A 6,194-nucleotide genomic window follows, 5' to 3' on the forward strand; every position below is an offset into this window, starting at 1 on the left:
TACTATTTGTTTACCAATAAAGTTTTTTTTCACTTTATCTCCGTTGAATTTCGTAATTCAGCATAGTAGACTAGACAAAATTTTCTTTTAAAACAAGTTCTGTTTATCTTAGTCAAATCCATCTGAAGAGTTCATTATTTAAGGAAAAACAAAAAAAAAAAAAAAATGCTCTATATTTCCAGACAAATTCTACACCTTTTAATAGAAAATGTATCTAGTTTAAAATGCTAAAAATTATTGCCCAGCTTAAATAGTTTTTTATCAACTGGAAAAACAGATAACTTTTTCATTAACTTGTGTAAAATATATACGTACATCAAATTATGGATTTTAAAGGGAAAAAAGATTAGAAAGCTATGGAATGTTCGAAACAGTTGTCTTTACGATAGAAATATTTTTTTTTTCTCCAACTTCTGTACCTATCAATCAAGACTTTGTCAAGAAATATAACTTCTAAGAGCCTGATGATCAATATTTTCTTGATAAAATAAAAGACATCTTAATTTTTCGAAGCAACAGGTGATGATGTAATATGTCCTCTACTCATATACCTTGCAACAAGTAGGCAGTCCTTATTAAGTAAAAGTATAATAAGGAAAGAAAAGTATGATTTATAGAATTTTTTCCTAATCATTTCCAGAGAAAATTTATATCATGGACTAACATGATATATGCATTTATGTTACAGTCTGATAGAATGCTTGCTCAGTCTTGATTTCGTATTTTTCCTTATGTAATTTTCCATGGTACATCGAAAGACATTTTTAAATTAAGTTTTTGTTCTATTCTTCTCTCATTCGTTTTTTTTCTTCTCTCATTATAACCAAATAACGGAGAAATTGTGGGAAACAATAAATGTCGAAGAGATCAATGAAAGAATGGGGTTCCTGAAAAAGCAATTGGCAAAAGAAGGGCATGAAGAAGACGGGTTAGGGCGATCATCATTTACCCTTATGTGACAGCTCCATATATTTAATACCGCTCCCAGAGCCAAAGTTATAAATCTACATATAGATTAGACGGTTGTTGAGAGCCATTAACTACTATGCAATCACCTGGGGCAGAACGTCCAAGATTCCTTCTTCTTCAAACTGGGAAGAAATAAGAAGATTGGTGAAAAACAGACGATTGCAGGTGGCTGTACAAGGAGGAACCACATGCCACTATGTGGTAATTTTGATTATACAACTTAAAGAATCACTCAGATTGAACAATGAAAAAAAAAGAAAACGTATGGAACCATATTGCAACAAAACCACACTCAATGACTCCAACCAGCTTATTTGTTCTGTTATTTTTCAAGCCCATAGCTTTTCGAGCACAAGTCTTTACTATCGCCATATACACCTTCAAGAGGTATTTACCACTATCTTCTGATCAAGTTTCACACGTCCTTCCAAGTTTTCTAGAGATATTTTTATTATTTCATTAAAAATATTGTCTGTATTAATTTTTATAGTTTACAATAGTAACATTCCTATTATGTTCATTAGTTTATGAAATGTAGATTTTTTTTATCTTTGGTTTAGAAAATAAAACCATTTGTTATTATTATTTTTTTAAATAAATAATGTAACAACCGACATATTTTAAGTATTCAGGCTTTCCTTAAAGGTGAACCCTTAATTGCGAAGGAGCAGTGGTCACCACATTAAGAAATGTATAAATCAAATAGAAAGTAAATCGGTTAGTTATCTTTAAGTCATTTCGAGTGAGGTGTAGATAGTTGACCGTAGATTAATGCTTGGAGAAGTTTGTCGGGGGGTGCGGTCAGCAAAGAACAACATAAATAAACAAAACCATATTTATTTATTTTATGCCGACGTTTCGACCTGAATTTCAGGTCTTCATCAGGGCTATAGAACAAAAGAGATAACAACAACATTTAGAGTAACGTACAATTAAAAAGGAATAGTATACAAACAAATTTAGAATTACAATATTTTTTTTAATTCTAAATTTGTTTGTAAACTATTCCTTTTCAATTGTATGTTACTCTAAATGTTGTTGTTATCTTTTTTGTTCTATAGCCCTGATGAAGACCTGAAACTCAGGTCGAAACGTCGGCATAAAATAAATAAATATGGTTTTGTTTATTTATGTTGTTCATTGGTGACCGCACCCCTCGACAAACTTCTCCAAGCTTTAAGTCATTTCCTTGGTAAGTTGTGTAATGTTTCGATTGTTGCGAATAAACTTAAAAATAAAATAAGGATAAACAAGGGATCACATTTACAGCAAAGAAAGGCCCGATGGCTCCTTGGAATCCAAAATGGAACTTCCCCATCCTCAGGAGGGAGCTATGAGAACAGAAAAGGGACATTAAACTCCGCTGCAGATAAATGACAACAGAAACTCTCCTGACTGCCAGTTCCGGCCATTAAGACCGCCCCAAGGAGAATGTGAAAATGATTTAGCTTTGTTGACGAGTCAGTGTAAAACATTAATCAACCTACGCCATTTCTTATTTCCGAGTGTGTGCGACAGATGGTTTGGATCTGTCAGTGCGTGCTATTAGTAAGATATGTCTATCTAATGTTGCTTAAGGACATGTTGAGGTCATTATTCGGCCGAGGAACATCCAGATTTATTTTAGATAATATTTCCAACTTCCTGTCTCCTGAGATTCCATTACTACGATCACTAATGACAACATGAGTAATAGTGAGTATCAGAAAAAAATTATAAATGCTCAAGCTGCTCTTAAGCAATATGTATGCATTTATTTTTCAATCTCTAAATAAATTGTTACTGAAAACTGGATATTAATATGATAAACAATTTAGGAAGTACTACAGTAAAATATTGAAATATTAAGATGGATACATATAAGAAATTACTTTAATTTTTCTTCTTAGATTAAAAATTATATTCTATAGTTTTTAAGGGAATCGAGAGAGTTGCAGCGACAAAATGTTTACGTGATTATTGTATTGATCTCCACTTATACGCTCTACGTTACAGAAACTAGGCCGATCTCGTGTAAAAGCTGGTCCAATATAAATTGACTAATATTTTTTCCCGATCTTTACCTCCATGTTTGGCCAATGGACATTTTATGACCATTAAAAATGATGTGCTGGCAATACAACTCGACCATCATCGATTTTGGTACGTAATATCTAACTTAAATTACTATCACTAAGCCGAGAGCGTATTTCCAACGATAAATATTAAAAATTAATATACGTTAAAAAATACAGAGCCATAATTATATATTGGACCGCAGGCATACCCGACTGACCACATTCCTCTGTAGAACATTGAGAAAACTGAGTTGAGACAAGGAGATGAAATAAAAATTACAAAATGAAGAGAAAAGGAAGAATAATGAGACATGTAAGACAAGAAGAAAACGGGTATTTGGAGGAAAGGGATTGAATAGAAAGTGTAAAACGTGAATCTAGAGGTGTTTCAAGAAATCTGGTTGTTTCACGACAGGACGAAGTTGAAAAAGTTAGGATCTGCTTCTCTTTCCAGTTTATCCATGAGATTGACTGATGAGAATCATGATCATTCAATCACAGTTAAGATACAGTTTTTTATTATTTAAAAAATAACGACCAAGCTCAGAAAAAAGTGATGATCCGGAAATGGAACCATAATTCACTAAAAATACTTAATTGGAACCCATACTCTTTTGTCTCGAATAATTGACTAATTGGTAGGAACTGATAGAGTTAAAGGCACATAATGACGATCAAGGAATGAGTGGGTGAGAAAATAGTTTCTAAACATAGCGCTTCATTTAGAGGATTTGATTATCCATTTAGTAGGACCAGATGAAACAAGAGCGCCGATCTAACAGAGAGTGCCATGCCGGTACGAGATGTGTGTAGAGTAACATTAACGTAGTTTCTTAGATCGGAAGCAAGTCTTACCGATCTAAGAAACTACGTAGGGAGTAAAAGTGGGTGGAAAGGTGAGAATCTAGTGTCCTAACTGACTAGAGGTACATTTCGACGTTAACGGACCAGAAGGGGCTGTTGCACCGTACCTCCGACCTGATAAAAATTAATTTAAACTTTTTAGATATTAATGATTTTTTTAATATTAAGGATAGCTAACTTAAATTACGTTAACGGAGGCTTAGTTTATAAAAACTTCATTTAACTGTAATAAAGTTTGGATAAAACGAGTTCCTGCTCGAATCTAAAGTGTAAAACCTACTCTAGAACCGGATTATACCTGGGTCATGAGAAGGGTTGATCGGATAGAATTTTCTTCCGATATTCGTTATAGTAATAGTAATAAAACAGAAGATTTAATAATTTATTAAATTTAATGTGATGCCCTGTAGGCAATTATAACATAGAAACTGTTTCTCCCTTTACTTTTACTCACTACCCGTTTTCCAAAATCTGATCTAATTCTAACCTGTTCACTTCGCCTCACCCACGTTTTTTTTATTCGAGAGTGATATAAGATATAAGATATAAGACATTATTCGACAATGTTCTCGGGTCAGATAGGTGGATACTTCAATTTATCTGGTTTGGTCCAATCGTATGGAGGTATTTTATGACCGGACTCCTCTTTCGACGCGCCTTCGAATAGGTCATACGCGCCTGACCCACGGTTATCTATCTTATGCCCCGCGAAACTCCACCTATATGCCAGACACAAGACTTTACAGTATTGGACTTCCTGTTAAACTCATTTTGACAGAGTGTCGAGCGGATTTCCATTCCATCTTCTAGGATAACAGCCATACCGAAGATAAACTTTTTGAGTTTCTTCATCATTCCGAGCTCTATCATAAAATTTAATCAAATTTTACCACAGGCATATAAGACATTGGTTAGTCTTGTGAAAATTGTGTAGTATACTAATGAAAACAAAAAAACTGTTTTACAAGTTTACACTTACAACATGTAAAGTAAAAAAAATCTTCCACTCACCAATTGAAGCTCATATGATTCACTACTTCAACCAACAGTACCGAATCTGTAACAAAAAGGAATATAAATATTGATAAAGCTATGAAGACGTGATAAGAATATATAGAGAATTATGAATTCTACAAATACTTTATTCATGACCTAATTATATAAAAAATTATACCCCGCACCCCAATCTGAACAAAGAAATTCATAACGGGTACTGATTTTTCATTTAAGAAATGAACCAATAAAAGAATTATTAAGGGATAAGGCCTTCCGCGCGTTGGAAAGAGTTAGCAGAGAAAAAGCGAGAAAATAATAAACGTGATAAATGAAAGTTGAAAATTGAGAGAAATGGTGTTTCAGAGCGGAGCGGATCAAGAAAGAAACCAGGTCAAGCATTACCAATCTCATTGTAGCCTGGGTCAGGCTTCAACAAATGTAATAGCCTTTCTGACAGCAAGCTTTAATGTATACATTTTTTTTTTATAAATTTATATAAATCTATACTTTATCCTATACGTCTATATTGGTGATACTTATTTCAATATTACAGTTTATATGCAGTGGGTATTCCACTATACATGCTCACTCCTCTTGACCACAAACATTTTTTGGAATTTAGATTTTAATTTCCATAAAGACCTTAATATTCCTTATGTAACCGATCCAGCCCGAACCAGATATCATTCCTTCCATTATAAACTCCTTAACCACCCAAACCCACTAGTTTCTGACCTTGCTTCCTCTTCCATTCCTGGCAATCCTCCGAGTCGCCTGAAAAGAAGATGGCCTCGTGAACTTAAATTGTAAAATGTTTTTAGAGTTCTACTATTGGGTAGTTTCTCTACATGCTGTATCATATCATTATGATTTTACTTCATTTAATCTAATTTGCTTGTTGTATATTTCGTACAGTTGTAAATATCAATAAATAAATAAAAAAAAATTCAATTTCGTTATCAGCGGCATTTGGCCTATCATTGAGGGGCATTGTTGATTTTCTAACCTCTAGCCTAGCTCTGTACCTTCCAAAACAACAGATTTTTTTTTATTATTAAATTTTAAAACGAATACATATTCGTTATTCATATATAAACAATCTGACTATTTCATGATCTTTTTAATATGATTATTTCGTATGAAAACTGTGCAGAAAATTTGAAAATATATATGTTTTTTTTTTAGAATGCTTAATTTTTGTTTTTAATTGCATACTTACATTTATTGATAATATTCCAACTGTGATAATTGTACACTTACATACAAAAAAAATTATAATAGGTAAAATAAATATTAAAAAAATAAAAT

The 6,194-nt window shown here is 32.7% G+C and overlaps 1 long non-coding RNA gene across 1 annotated transcript in view; it reads right to left on the reverse strand.

Moving 5' to 3' along the window:
- Nucleotides 1-4,544: 4,544 nt before the first annotated feature.
- LOC112210118 (uncharacterized) overlaps nucleotides 4,545-6,194 on the reverse strand; it is a 415,980-nt gene continuing 414,330 nt past the window's right edge. The window contains exon 6 of the long non-coding RNA XR_010844114.1: nucleotides 4,545-4,947. This is a non-coding gene — a long non-coding RNA (uncharacterized lncRNA). The remainder of the gene's footprint in view (nucleotides 4,948-6,194) is intronic.

The sequence above is a fragment of the Halyomorpha halys genome, unplaced genomic scaffold, assembly GCF_000696795.3.
Source record: "Halyomorpha halys isolate HHAL.00 unplaced genomic scaffold, Hhal_1.1 Scaffold100.1, whole genome shotgun sequence".
NCBI classification, from domain to species: domain Eukaryota; kingdom Metazoa; phylum Arthropoda; class Insecta; order Hemiptera; family Pentatomidae; genus Halyomorpha; species Halyomorpha halys.